The 15,254-nt window shown below is 58.4% G+C and overlaps 1 protein-coding gene across 2 annotated transcripts in view; it reads left to right on the forward strand.

The window, feature by feature from the left end:
• The first annotated feature begins 829 nt into the window (after nucleotides 1-829).
• The window catches only part of GPR68 (G protein-coupled receptor 68), a 28,508-nt gene continuing 14,083 nt past the window's right edge, over nucleotides 830-15,254 (forward strand). Inside the window, exon 1 of one of the 2 annotated variants that reach the window (XM_055303559.1) lies at nucleotides 830-872. The gene's annotated coding sequence lies outside the window, so the exon portion shown is untranslated. Of the gene's footprint in view, nucleotides 873-9,961; nucleotides 10,038-15,254 lie in introns of those variants that run through there. The other variant, XM_055303557.1, reaches the window with a different exon arrangement.

Genomic DNA, 15,254 nt, shown 5'->3' on the forward strand with positions numbered 1-15,254 from the left:
CTGCGCAGCCCCGGAAGCACCCCGGAAGCACCCCGTTTCAGGGATGGGCTTACAAAGCAGAGACAGAACAACTGAGAAGTGACCAAAGGAGGAGGGGGAACCTGGGAAGCGCTGATCACCTGCCCCGTGTGGGTGCGTGTGGACTGTGTTCCTAGGTGCGGGAGGAGGCTGGAAACTGCCCCTGGGGGGCTCGCTCTCCACCCGCCCACCCCTCCTCGTGCCACTGCAGTAAGCAGAGGGCAAGAGTGGCCAGGACAGCCCATCACCTCTGCCCGTGGAAGGTGGGGCACTGAGCAACAGGAGGTCAGGCAGGTGGGGGGCGGGGGGATGTGATGGGACTCAGAGCCGCCCTCCCCTTTCCAAGCTCTGGCTTTTTGGCCCAGCCTCCTGAGGTGAAGTTTAGCGGGGGGTGGGGGGGTGGGGGTGTCACAGGGCCCCTGAGGGCGAAACGCCAGCCACCTGCCCCCCAACCAATCCCCTCTCCCAGGGGACCCCCAACCAAGGGCAGAGAGGAACTCTGGGCCGCGCGGTGCTCCCCCCAGGAGCACAATGGCTCTGGGGCACAGCTTCTGGAAGCCGCCCCTTCCCCGCGCCCCTGGAGCCCCCACCCCCTCCACCCTCCACCCTCCACCCCTACCCCCTCCCAGACGCCGCGAGCTGGAGCAGGTGCGCAGGGCCCGCACCACGCCCCCCGCCCCTCACCCCTGCCCGCCGGGTCCCGCCCCTGCCCGGTCCCCACCCCACCCCACCCGATCCCTGCCTCCGCCCGGTCCCCGCCCCCCCTCCGGCTCGCCCCCGCCGCCCCCCCCCCGCCCCCGCGCTCCCGCTCGGCTCGGCCGCCGCCCGGCCTCCTGCGCCCCGGCCCGGGAGAGGTGAGTGCGCCGGGGCAGCGGGGCCTTGCGGGCGGGGACCAGAGCGGCGGGCGGCCCAGGGGACCCCTGACCTTCAGCCGGGCCGGCCCCCCGACCTCTCCTGCGGCGGAAAATTCAAAATCCAGCCCGGGATTAAGGCCTCCGGGGAGCGCAGGCGGAGAAGCGCGGGGATTAGGTCCCTGTCGTTCCGCGGTCACAGGGATGGTGCCCGGGGCCCCAGGGACCCCCCCGGAGCGTGGGGCACGAGGGTGCCGTTGGGGGGCGCAGCAGGCCAGGGGGCTGCCCCGCCCAGGGCCCCGCGGTGGCCGCGATCGCCGAGATCCTACAGCATCCAGGTCCCCGGGGGACGCGCCCGACCCTGCGGCACCGCCGCTGAGGCCCGGAGAAGAGCCCTGGGGACCGAGTCCAAGGACCAGGTCCGGGCTGGAGACCTTCCGGGGGGGCGGTGGGCAGCGTGCTGCGGGCGCCTGCGGTCTCAGGCTGGGGCGCCCCCGTCTCCGCCCCTCCGGGCTGGAGCCCCACATGGGGGCGCTGGCCCCGCCCTTACATCACACCCCAGCAGGAGTAGCTGCTTCTCCTTCTGCCCTAAATCATCAGAATCCAGGGGGCGCCCACCCCCAGCAACATGTCCCGGCACTGCCGGGAAATTCTTAAGCCTCCACCATGGACGGCAGGACCCGGTCTGTATCCACAGCGCCACACCCACCTGTCCCCCGGAGGATCCCCAGCAGGCCTCCTCGGTTCCCTGCAGGTTTCAGTTTAGAAGTCACCTCTTCCAGGAAGGCTGCCCTGACTGCCTCCTCTTGATCAGGTTCTCTGGCAGCTCGGGCTCCTGCAGGGTGGCCCTCCCCACCCATCCTCCTCCACTCATGGCTCTTATCAGGGTATGCTCAGGGCTTTCCCTCCTAGGTCACTTTCAAAAACTCAGCCATCCAAGTTCCATTTTATTACATACGTAACATTTCTCTTGACTATTTTTACTTTGGAAACTGGATTATTGGGGAACCTCTAGTCAGGGAACAGAAACTTGAAACTTAATGTCTTGGGACCACTATGGTCAGATCTCCCCCTGGACTGCCCCACAGCTCCCGGGCAGAGTCCATCAAATTTTTGGTCCCTTGGGTACAAGCCCTGATACCCCAGAGTGACCCCTGGGGCTCCCACCTGAGGGCAAAGAGAACTTCTATTCTGAAGAGGGGATGGGCACCAGGGCCCCCTCCCCATCCACTACGTGGGGGCAGCAGGGAGAGGCCACCATCCGTGGCCCATGGTGCAGCCTCCCCCAGTCGTGTCCTCTCACTGCTGTCATCTCTCCTCTCTGGCCCTGATGGCACCTGGGTGGCCCCTCGGGGGCGCAATGTGCAAGGTGCCCTGGGGCCTCCCTGCTGTCCAGACCCTGACATGGGCACCATGGCTTCACAACGGCTCCCCCCACTGCTCCCTTGGCCCCTGCCCCCGACAGCCCCCTGGGAGCCCAGCTCCCCCCTGGCCCCACCCCCCGACAGCCCCCAGGGAGCCTCCTGCCACACATGCCCCCCCACCAGCCTCTCAGGCCCGCAGCACAGGTGGAGGCTGTGCGGGCCGCTCCCTCTGCCTGGCGGTCTCTGCCCCTCTCCAGGCTTCTGTCCTTCCCACCTGAGAGGCGCAGGGAGCCAGGGGGCCGGCATGCTCCTGCCCGCGCAGATGGACCCCTGGGTGCTGTCTCTGTAGCAGCCCCCACCCCCCACCCCCCGCCCCGAGAACGCTCTTGGGGAGTCTCAGCCTCCCAGGGCTTGCCCACCCGGGTTTGGAGATGTGTGTCCGGGTGCAGATGAGGATGTGGAAGTCGCGGGGGGCAGAGGGGGGCACTCAGTGTGGCTGTGTTTGTCTTCAGCTGGACCCCAGTGCTCAGCTCCAGGGCAGAAAGGAGAGCCCCCCACCTCCCAGCTCCCGACCCACTCATGGTTCTGTTACACTTAACTACACTTATTTTTAAAAGGAAATTGTGTCCCACTCGCCAAGCTGGCACATTAGCACCCTCTGCCACTGAAGGCAGTTAAATAAAATCAAGACAAACCAAGCAGTGTTGGTTTTCAGCTCAGGTCATAAGCACCTGTCGCCTGCAGGGCACACCTGAGGCAGCTCCCTAGTTTAGGGAGATTAGCGAGAATTAGGAAGTAGAGACACACTAACCCCCAGCTAAGACTTTCTCCTCAGTGCAGTAAAACAGGTTAAGAGAGAGTTGGATGGGGAACAAGAGATACATGGCTGCACTCCTGCCAGCGAGCACCTACTGAATACAGAGCCTAAGTGATACAGAACAGGCCTTCCGCTTATCAGCCCCTGAAGGGCCACTTCCTCCAGGAAGCCCCCCACCATGTGCTTCCTCAGCCAGCTGTACTTCTGCTCTAAGGGTTGTCCTGCTTTACCTCATGGGTATTGGCTTCCATCCCAACCATAAGTTCCTAAGAAGCGCCACCAGGTCTGGGGCACTCACTTCTCTATCCAGGTGTCTGCCCCTGGCCACGGGGCCTGGAGCCCCAGTGTTGAACAGATGTGTGAATAACAGGGTGACCTCCTTGACGTTGGTCCTGCTGGGCCCCCTCCAGCGATGCCTTTCCTTCCTCCTCCTCCTACCTGCTCAAACCCTACACCTTCTACCGGCCCTGCTCGAGGGTCCAGCTTTTCCAGGAGTTTTTCAACCCACTGAGCCCAGGCCGAGCTCTCCTGCTCTGGGATAGTCAATCCCTGATGCTCCCTGTGCCCCCGGGATGGTCTGTGCCATGGTCCCGTGTGGTCACCACCCCAAGCAGTATGGTGACTCCATGGATGCTTAATAGCTCCTGTGGACTGATGGGCGTGGCCCTCCTTCCAGGGTGCAGGTGTGGGCTGGGGTCTGGGCAGCTGTGTGAGGCCCCGGTGCCGGTGCCGCTGCACCAATTATGAGCTTAGGGGCTTAGAACAATGCAACTTAGTCTTACGGTTTTGTAGGTCAGGATGGGCCTCGGGCCGCAGCCACAGTGGAGCTTCTTTGGAGGCCTCAGGGGAGACCCCACCTCACTTCCTCTGCGTGTCTAGGGACTGCTGCCTTTCCTGGTTGGTGGCCGGCTCCCATCTTCAAAGCCGACTGTTGCTGGTTGTGTCTTTCCCCCCATGGAATATCCAGAACTCTCTCCCCATCTCAAGATCCTTAAATGAATCATCCCTGCAAAGTCCCCTGTTGTTGGTAGTTGTTTTTCTTTAAAGATCCATTTATTCATTTGAGAGAGAGAAAGAGAGCAGGGGGTGGGACAAGCAGGCTCCCCCTGAGAAGTGAGCCAGACGAGGGGCTCAATCCCAGGAACCCGGGACCACAACCTGAGCCAAAACCCAGAGTCCAACCCACGGAGCCACACTGGTGGCCCATTCCTTTTTCTTTTTTTTAAAGATTTATTTATTTGAGAGAGAGAGAGAGAGCAAGCATACTCTGCTGAGAGTATGGGGAGGGGCAGAGGGAGAGACTCTCAAGCAGAACCCCCCAGCTGAGCGCAAAGCCAGACACACTATTCGATCCCATGACCCATGAGACCATGACCTGAGCCCAAACCAAGAGCCAGAGGCTCAATGGACTGAACCACCAGACGCCCCTGCCAAGTCCCTTTTGCCATGAAAGGCAACATAGTCACAGGTCCCAGGGATTGGGACATGGGCATCGTTCTGGCTGCCGTTGTTCTGTCCTGGTCAGAGCGTGTTGTGGCTGGAGGTGTATTAATGGTCACTGAGATTTACTGAACACTCACTGTGGGCCAGGCACTGTGCTGAGCACCTTCCACACCACTCTGAGGTAGGTGGGAGCCACTGTCACCAGCCTCACCGCGCAGGTGAGACACTGACAGATGAAATAGTTTGGCAGAATAGCGGAGCTGAGATTTGTACTGGGCAATCTGGCTCCACCGTGTGCATCCTCCTAACCTTGGGGCCACACGGCCTGACACCACTCTCACCTCCAGTCTACCTGCCAGGATACAGAGCCTGGGAGAGGCCAAGTCCATGTTCCAAGGCCCAGCCAAGATTCAATCCATAAGCAGGAGGCCCAAAGCAGAGGCCGGCCCCAGCCTGGCCCACCCTATTTTGGTCGGCCAAGCCCCTTTTGTACCTTCCCAGCAGAGTCTGCTCTCTTTGTACCTGCTAGGTTGGGCCTCTGGTTTCTTGAGAGCACTTTTATATTTCATTCTTACACAGACCTTCACTAGTACCCCCATTTTTACAGGAGGAAAAACAGGCACAGGGAGACTGCAAAACTTTGCCAGAGCTCTCCCAACCAGAAAGCTACGGGTTTGGGATTTGAACCCAGACGTTCAGATGTTCCCCCACTCCCGACTGCCTGAGCCTGAGCAAGCTCAGCCTGAAGGGGTGCTCCAGAAGTCTGTGGTCTGGCCAGGCATGCAACAGGGTTTCCCCGGCTCGCCAGATGTGTGTGCTTACACTTCATCTGGGCTTGCGGTCCCTCCCCACCAGTCTCAGAGTTTCCTGCCTTCAGGTGGCCACATTAGTCACACTCTGTCTGAGAGCCGAGGTATGAGTGGGAGAGGAAACAACCCTGTGTTACTCAGGTCAGTCTGATTAATCAGTTCAGGCCCAAGCCTGCTAGAGTGTAGCTGATGCCAGGAAATGATAATTCTCAGAACAACCAACTTCTTGCTGCTTGAAACTGTCCAGGGAGCCGCTTGACTCCACAGTGGCAAGTGCTTCTCAAAAGGAGAGACGTACGCTCCAAAATGAGCAGCCAGGAGGCTCACCGTGACAGGAAGCTCAGGACCGAGGAAAATCTGCAAGAGGCAGAGGCCCCGGGACTGAGCAGGGGCCACGAGGAGCTGGCGCCAGAGCAGAGTGAGAAGCAGGGACCTTGTTATTCAGGGGATCCAGGCAGAGTTCCTCTGAGGCTGGCCAGCTGTGCTAATTAGAACTGGAAAAACAGTCATTTCTTAAAGTCAATCATCTGTGCACATTCTAAACCGTGTGCATAGTCTTCCCTTAGCATGTGCAGTGGAGATGCCCCCGGTCGCCCACCGGGGTCGGTCAGGGTCTGGCGGGAAGCAGAGGCCCAGCCCGGTGACCGAGCCCAGGGAACACAGGGACGCTTTGCAGAGGTGTGGGCAGGGTTCAGGGAACCGGTGCAGGACGGGGTCTCAGGGCAGCCGCACTGCCCACGCGGGAGGAAGGAGAGCGAAGGGCAGGGCAGGACTCCCGCAGGAGCTAATGGGAGGCAGCCAACCTGACGTGACCCTGGCAGGGGATAAATACCCCTTTCCCTCCCCTCTCTTGCCCTCCTCTGACCTCAGTGGGTGCTTCCCACTGGCCCAGCCTGGGGGCGAGGGAGGCGGGGATCCCACCCAAGCAGGAGGATGGAGGCAGGTGGATCAGGATGGATGGATAAAAAGTCCTCATCAAGGGCAGCCCGGGTTGCTTTGTGGTTTGGCACCACCTTCAGCCCAGGGTGTGATCCTGGAGACCCGGGATCGAGTCCCACGTCGGGCTCCCTGCACAGAGCCTGCTTCTCCCTCTGCCTGTGTCTCTGCCTCTCTCTCTGTCTCTCATGAATAAATAAATAAATAAAATAAAATAAAATAAAATAAAATAAAATAAAATAAAATAAAATAAAATAAAATAAAATAAAATAAAATAAAATAAAAACAAGTCCTCGGCACACTTCCGGCCCGGGTGCGATCACCTCTTTCATTCATCCTGTCTTTTGCCATTTCTGAGCACCTGCAGGTGCTTCCCTAACCAGACACAGGGGAATCCAGATGCTGAGACCAAAAACCCACGAGAGACTAGAAAAGCAGCAGTGGACGTAAACGTCACCTGGGCCAGGTATGGAGACATTCTGCCCGCATCTCTGGAGTCCAGCCCGTTGTGGGAGATGATTGCTATGGGCAAGAAAGCCGGTTATTAGTGCCGTGTCTCAAATCAGCATTTCATGAGCATGGGCCATAATTTGCCATTCCCTAGGACCAGGAAGGTTCTGGAAAACAATACATGCTTCATTTTAACTTACTGAGCTGTTTGTTGTTTGCAAGGCCAATGCCCGCTTTTATTTACAAAAGAACGAACCCTGCCACCCCTGCTGAGGACTCGATGGGGTAACACCAAGAGACACAGCAAAGTCTAGCCCAAAGGTGACATTGTAGGCAATGCGATGCCTCTCTTTGCTTCTCTAAATCGAGCATCTTTTTTTTTAAGATTTTATTTATTTATTCATGAGAGACACACACACAGAGAGAGAGAGAGGCAGAGACACAGGCAGAGGGAGAAGCAGGCTCTATCCAGAGAGCCCGACGTGGGACTTGATCCTGATTCTCTAGGATCACGCCCTGGGCTGAAGGTGGCGCTAAACCGCTGAGCCACCCAGGCTGCCCTCGAGCATCTTTTTGAGGGGAGCACGGCCAGAGATGCCGACCCTATATTCTACAGGCCAAGTTGGGATCTTTAAGTAACAAGTGGGAGGTGCCATGCTGTTCTCATCTCTAAAAAGTGGAGCCTGAATCCAAACGGAGCTCATGTTAATTGGAGAGTATTGACACTTGTAAAAGGATCTGTGTTTGGAGATCTGCACGCAGCCCGCGTGCTAAGAAAAGGCAGGGAGAGGGGGCCGCCATCTGATAAGTTATGGTGTGTATGCCCCAGCACCCCCCCGGAATCGTGCATCACGGCAGCCCGGACAGGATTCACTTTGTAATAAACTGTCTAAACGGCATACGCTGTATGTACCCTCGGGAGCTGGGGTCCTGGATTTGGCGATTGGTGATAGGCTTTACAACACCCCACTTCTCTCCTGGGGAGCTAGGAGGATCATTGTTGTCAGAAGCAGCTTCAGTTGGGAGTCTATTCAGGTCCTGGTTCAGACACTCAGGATTGAGTGGCCTCGGGTAATTCGCCGAACCTCAGTTTCCTGATCTGTAAAGTGGAAAGGATAAAACGCTTTGTTCGAATTCAGAGACACCGTGCATAAGCGCTAGGGACATGGTAAGAGACTCATAAAGAAGGTCTGTAGAGGGGACAGTAACAGCGAGCCTCCCTTGAACCCTAATATCTGCTAGGTGTCAAGCTGAAGGCTTTGCGTGATTTAGTCATGAAATCAACCACCTTTTGAAGCCTTGTCCCCATTTCGCACATGAAGAACTCGATATAGAGGGGTGGAGGGACTTACCCAAGGTCACCCTCCCTGCTGCAGGTAGCAGAGCTGGGACTTAAACTAGGCACCCTGACTTTTGAATTTTTTTTTTAAATTTATTTATTTATGATAGTCACAGAGAGAGAGAGAGAGAGAGAGAGAGAGGCAGAGACACAGGCAGAGGGAGAAGCAGGCTCCATGCACTGGGAGCCCGACGTGGGATCCGATCCCGGGTCTCCAGGATCGCGCCCTGGGCCAAAGGCAGGCGCCAAACCGCTGCGCCACCCAGGGATCCCAGCACCCTGGCTTTTGAAGGCGAACTCTTAACAACTAGTCTCAGGGTAGCGATCTTTAAGAAGTAGATGTGCGTTTTTATGGCATGAATAGATAATCCAGAAAACTCCATCTGTGAAGATTTTGCAAGAAGGAGGAGTTTCAAAATGAGGACCCTCGCAAGGGGCTGATGCAGCCTCTGAGAAGAGCTGGCAGGGAGGTGCTTGCTCCCCCGCCTCCCCGGCCTCCCCCGCCCCCCCCCCAGCCAGGGCATTTTGCCCACTGCCCATGTCCCTCCAGAGACTCACTGAGGGGCTGAGTCACAGCATGGGTGACCTGGAGTCACCCAGAGGGCTTAGGAGAAGGTGAGACGTCCATTTCTCTCTTTGCCTCTGCTGCCCGCTCTCCGGCTGCCCTCCATCCTAACCTAGGCCCAGTGGTCCTGGTGACCATGGCACAAGATTCTGCACATGCCTGCAGTGACCCTCCCCAGACACTCATTGCACAAGCAGGGGCAGGGTACTCCCCCCCCGAACCAGGCGCTGGGCCAGGACTGAGTGTCCCGCAGAGGGATGCTTTGTGCCAGTGACCCCAGTGCACAGTGCAGAGATGCTGGGAAGGGGCCTAGCTGGCAGGGTACAGACTGGGGGGAGCCAAGAAAGCATGAGCAGGCTCTAAAGACTGGGGCTGGAGTGCAGGGGACAGGGACAGGAGTGCTTTTGAATGGGGGGGGGGGCTAGAAATCAGGTAGGCAGCTGCGGAAGAGCAGAGCACACAAGGAGCAGCTAAGGGTAGCCTGGGGCGGATGCTGGCTCTGGGCTCCCCTGCCTGGGTTTGAGTCTCAGTGCCTCCACCTATCACCTGTGTGACCTTGGGCTTGTTCCTCGGCCTCTCTGTGCCTCATCCCCCCATGGGCGGCAGGTACCCAACCCACTGGTGAGGATCAAATGAGCCTTGTGCCACTAAGTGCTTCACATAGTGCCTGGCACACAGTAAGTGCTCAAGTGGCAAGCCTGGCTACTGTCACTGCTCTGGGCGTGTGGGGTGGGCACGCAGAGGGCCATCAGGCCTCCCTGAATTCTCAGCAAACCGGGCAGGACGTCCTGCTGTTGTGCGCACCACCCAGGCTGGGAGGCACCGGGGCAGGGAGCCTAAATGCAGACCCCTGGGCGGCGGGAGCGGAGGTCAGGGGAGGTGGAGGTCAGGGAGGAGGGAGGCCCAGGGCAGCAGCGCCCCAGGGCGTCCACCCGAGCCGCAGATGCGCGGGCGCCCAGGTTGTGGTGAGGAGCAGAGACAGGTGCTCCGCCGACTCTCCTGTCAGCCTACCCAGGGGTGTGGCTGAGGGGGACCCTCGTCCTCTTGCGGCCAAGGCCAGTCTGAGCCCACACGTGGCGGCTCCGGAGCCTGTGCTGGGGACGCGGTGGCGGCGGGGGTGGGGGTGGGGGTGGGGGTGGGGGTGCTGTGCCTCTGGGGCAGGTCTGAGCGACTGCGGTTCTTCCTGGCAGGCGCCTGGCCTGTGGCTGGCGGTCAGTGAAGGGCAGGGCAGGGACCGGCAGGGCTGGGTGTGCCGGCGGGGGGTGGGGGAGATGGGGGAAATCGGGGCACAGGGAGGAGGAAACGGCCCCGCCGCGCTCCCGCCCCACCCCTGCCAGCAACCGGAGGACGCAGCGCCCACCCTGCCTGCTGCGCGCCGGCCCCAGGCGGGGGCGCGGGCCAAGCGTGGGGTGACTGCGACCGGCTGCCGGCCCTCCACCGCGCAGGTACGTGCCCCCGCAGCCGGGCTTCTTCCTGTCCCCACGGCCGTGGGGGTCCCCAGCGCACAGGGCACCGCTGGCGGACGGCGGCCTGGGGCCTCGGCACTGGCGGCCACTTCGCCTTCCCGGCGGCGCCGCGGGCCGTGGGTCCAACCAGGTGTGGGTGCGCGGGGCGGGGTAAGGTGGGAGGGACCGCGGGGGCGGGGAGGGGGCGGGGGGACCGCGGGGCGGGGAGGGGGCGGGGCTAGTACGGGAGGGACCGCGGGGGCCGGGCGGGGCGGGCTAGTACGAGCGGGACCGCGGGGGCGGGGAGGGGCGGGAGGGACCGCGGGGCGGGGAGGGGGCTGGGGGCGGGGCCAGCGCGGGAGGGACCATGGGGGCGGGGCCGGTGCGGGAGGGGACCGCGTGGGCCGGGAGGAGGGGGGCTAATGAGGGGGCGGGGCTAGTGCGGGGGACCGCGTGGGTGGGGTGGGGTGGGGCGGGGGCGGGGCCAGCGCGGGAGGGACCGCGGGGCGGGGCTAGTGCGGGGGACCGCGTGGGTGGGGTGGGGTGGGGCGGGGGCGGGGCCAGCGCGGGAGGGACCGCGGGGCGGCGCTTGTGCGGGTGCGGGTGCGGGGGCCGCGGCCAGAGGAGCGCGGGGTGCGGGCGCCCAGCGGACGCGGGCGTGGGGGCTGCGGCCAGGCCCGCCCGCTGTCTGTGCCGAGCGCCCGCCGGCCGGGCCCCTCTGGGCTAGCGTGTGTCTGCCCGCGGTCGCTGCCTCCGTGTCCACCCGGTAATTACGCACCAGCACACACGCGCGCGTGCACGCACTCGCACAGAAGCTAACTAACACCTCGTTTCCCGGAGCTGGGCCAGCACAGGTGGCGCAGAGACTCGCGTGGCCAGGCCTGCCTTTCCCAGAGCCGCGCCGCGTGCCTTCCGTGAAGGGCAGGTGTCCGGGACGCTGCAGGGCCGCCGGATGGATGGGGGGACGGAGCTGGGGAACAGCGAGGCGGCGGCCAAATGGCACAGGGAGGAGGTTGGGGTTTAGGAGGGGGGCTAGAGGACGGAGCCCTGACTCGGAACCAGAGACTGTGTGACCCAGGGCAGGCAGGTCGCTTCCTGTGGCCAGGGCGCTGTGCAGAAATACCTGCTGGCTGCGGCCACCACCTGAAGCGGTGTGAGGACAAAAGAGATGCGAGAATGGTCCGAATCTGAGATGCCGTGATTGGTTTTGCCCCCACCCCCACCCCCGCCTTGCACACAGGTGAGCTTCTTGTGCTTAGCAGGATGCCACGCTGGAGCAGTGTGGGCGCAGTAGACCCCGGCCTCTGCCGCTGAGAGCCATTCCAGAGCCAGATGAGTGCGTCCGCGTCTCAGCCTTTTCTCTTATTACACCTATCACCGTAAGCAAATCAGTTACCCTGTTTTTTGAGCCTCGGTGTCACTCTCTGTGAAATGGGCACGATAGTGGAGCTTGCTTCCTAGGCTTGTTGTGAGACCATGCAAGTGAAGTCAGATCTTGCCTTGAGAGCCTTGCGGTTCCCCCTAAACGTTAGCTATAAACATCGTTGTTACCCTTGTGTTGCACCCATTTGGGGTACAGTGCACACTGTAGGGAGAGAAGACTCGTCCAATAGCAATCAGTAGAAAACACGTTTTATCCCTCCTAGCTGACTTGTCTCAAACAAGCCACTTTCCCTCTCTGAGCCTTAGTAGCTCATGGAAAAAAATGCAAATTATTCATACCCATCTCACGAAGTTGTTACAGAAATTAAAATAACAGTATGAATGAATCCAGCACGTGATAAGCCCTTTCCTGATTTTGAAGCAAAAGAATACTTGCGTTCCAGTTATCTACTGCCGTTTAACCAACCACTTTGAAGACAGTTGCTTAAAAAACAGCACTCATCTATTTTGCTCAGGAATGTGCCATCTGGGCAGGGTTTGGTGGGGACGGCATGTCTCTGCCTTTTGCACCACCTGCCAATAGGGCCCAGCTAGGGCAAGAGGATCTTCTTCCCAGATCCCACACTCATGTGACCAGCCCTGGATCCTAGCCATCAGCTGCAACCGTTGGCCAGGTTCTTTGTTCCTCTCAATGGGGCCACTCTGTGAGGCTGCTTGGGCCTCCTCACAGCATGGCACCCAGGTTTCAAGAGCAACTCTTCCCAGTGATGGGAAGTGGGAGCTTCCAGTCTCTTCAGACTTGGACTCAGAAACTGGCACAATGTGGCTTCCACTTTATTCTATTGATAAAGTAGTAACAGAGGCCACCACGGTTCAGGAGGAGGGGACTTAGACCCCTTCTCTTAATGAGAAAACTATCAAATAATTTCCAACTATCTTGACTCTACCACTACTTGAAAGCCTTCCCTTGTGCTTTTGCTTTTTTTTTTTTTTTTCTCAGTGACACAGTGACAAATTAATTTAACTTTGCAGAGAAGACCAGCAGAGATCCGGACATATCCCTCATTTGGGCCTTATCACAGAGCCTGTTTTGGTGAGTGTCCCCTTCCCTGGCCCTGATTCCAGGCTGACAGGGCAGGCATGCTATATTGTGGCTTCTCTAGTGTCTGTTTCCCTGGAACCTCTGAGGTTTCGATCACCAGTTCTGCCAACCTCTTGTCTTTAAAACAGGAGGGAGAAGCCAGGAGGAGGGTAATTTGGATTCAGAGAAGTAGATTTAGCAGGTGGCCCAGGCTGAGTGTAACGAGCATTTATGCAGCTCTCAGTTCTCTAGAGAAATCTGTTTTTCAAGAGGGTTGCTGCCTGGGTGTTTGGAGTGACTGTTGTCCTACATTATTAGGTTATTAGCTGATGGGTTGGAGTACCGTGGGTGGGGAGGCAGGAGGCCAGAGAGGGCTGCAGGCCCCGGTGAGTCACTATGGCAACCTTCAGGTCTGTAGTTTATGCTTTGGCTCCAGCAGGAAGGCTGTCCCAGACAGTGGAGACCTTCTCAGAGAGACCAAAGTCTCTCTCTTCAGCCATAGGTTTCCACTGTACTGTGTTTTCGTACATGGTCACCCACCCACATTCTCAGAGTTAAAACCAACCCTCTTCCTGTTGCCTCATCCCAGAGCCTGACTGTCTGCCCCAGTCTATTAGCTCCTGACTTCACTTTCAGCCACACTGGGCTACTGAAAGGAATGGATTTTAGGTTCATTTATTCATTCAAACATTCAACACATTTTTGTTGTGCATTTATTTTGGGCCATACCAAATCCTCCCTGAAAACAGACCGAGCCCCTCCTTCCTCATGGGGCTTACTGTCTAGAAGGGGGGATGGACACGATCAGATAATCATACAGATTCCCATGCATTGGATTGGTAATTATGAAAATATACTTAATTTAGACTTGAATAGCAGTGCTGCCATGAGCCAGCCCTGTGGCCCTTGGTCTCTTTGGTGGTGAAGCCAGGATAATAATATTTACCTTTGAGGGTTGCTGTGAGGCAACATCAAGGCTCTGGGATGCACAGCACCTCGCACATAGTGGTAACTCAAAGTATGGAAGCCCCCCCCCCCACCCCGCGTCCTCTTGTCCACACCTGCTTGTTGTTTGGAACTCACTGGGCACCTGTGTCTGTAGGAGGAGCCCTGGCCCCAGCTCCCTGGCAGTCACGGCGGTGAAACGCCCAGACCTCATCTTTCGGAAGTCTCAAGTTGGCCAAGGAAGGACAAAAAGAACCCAGGAAGGGATAGGTGGTGGAGGTGGCATTTGGGCTGTGGTTCTTCGACTTTGGTGTGCGTCAGAAAAACCCAAAGGAATCGCTCAAAGTGCAGGCTCTTGGACCTCATCCCTCAGTGACTCTGATTCAGCAAATCCAGGGCAGGGCCTGGATGCAGGTTTTCCTGAAGCTCAGCTGGGAGACTTGCGGGCAGCACTGACCGGAGATTTGGCCTCAAAGATTAAGGAGAAGAGGCGAGCAAGTGGGTGGGCCATGTGTTGGGCCTCAGAGCAAGGGCTGCTGGGCCTTCTCTCCTTCTTCCCACTTCCACCACCTGCTGCCCATCCTGCCTCCCCTCCCCTCTCGGGGCCCAGCTCCAAGCCCACCCCTGCCCACAAGCTCTGTCAAAACTCACCACCCTTCACAGGTGGCTCTACTGATTGGGCCACATGGCTTTGGTTCCATGGCGCTCCCTTCTTGCTTCCTGTTAGTCCTTGTCCTGGATTCAGGGTGGGGCTGGGAGACCATGCCCAGGTATTTGCTTCCTTCCTTACCTCCTCCACCCCGCAGCCCCTCACTCCAGCTGCCCCCACGTCCAGTTATCAAGCACGTATTAATGCCAGACCCTCAGGCAGCAAGGTACCGGGCACATGGGCCTACAGGAGAGACAGAGACAGGCCTGGCTCAGGGGCCTGGGGGCCTGTTAGAAGTGCAGAAGCTCAGGCCTCACCCAGGTCTACTGAGCCACAATCTGCACATAAACCAGATTCCTGGGAAATTCACACCAACATTTGGGAAGCAGTTGTTCTATAGGGTTTTTAATAAGTGCCACATGGCGGCATGGTCGGCAGAGTAATGCCCCCCAATGACATCTACGTCATATTCCCCCGAGCCTGTGAATATGTCACCTTTTGTGGCAAAGGGAAATTAAATAGCAGATAGAATCAAGCTTGCCAATCAGCTGACCTTTAAATAAGGAGACTGTCCTGGGTTATCTGGGTGGACCTGGTACGATCACAGAGGTCTTTAGAAGTGGAGGAGTTGGGCAGCAGATCAGAGTCAGAGGAGATGTGAGGCTGGAAGTAGAGGCCAGAGTCACACAGTGTGACAGGGACTCAACCCATCACTGCTGTATTGGGAGTTGAAGGGGGCTGAAAGCCAAGGAATGTTGGAAGCCTCTAGAAGCTGGAGAAAGGAAGGAAACCGATTTTCCCCTAGAACTTCCAGAAGGAACGCAGACCTGCCAACACTTTGATTTCAGCCCAGGGACACCAATGTCAGACTTCTGACCACTAGACTACAAGACAAGGAGTCTGTGTTGTCCTTACACTAGGTTGGTGGCAACTTGCTCCAGCAGCAACATGAAACTCATACCATGGTCAAGAGTCTTTGGAGTCAAACAGCTCTGCTCTTTCCCAGTGAGGGGACCCCGGGCAGGTTCCTAGCACTCTTGAGTCTCCATTTCCCTATACCTAGAAGACGGGCATAACCGTGCCTCACACGGTGGGTGCAAAAGTTAAAACAGGAAGCATCTGAAAGGTGCTCATACCAGTGCTAAGCTCATGCTCCCCA

The sequence above is a fragment of the Nyctereutes procyonoides genome, unplaced genomic scaffold (genome assembly GCF_905146905.1).
Source record: "Nyctereutes procyonoides isolate TBG_1078 unplaced genomic scaffold, NYPRO_anot_genome, whole genome shotgun sequence".
NCBI classification, from domain to species: domain Eukaryota; kingdom Metazoa; phylum Chordata; class Mammalia; order Carnivora; family Canidae; genus Nyctereutes; species Nyctereutes procyonoides.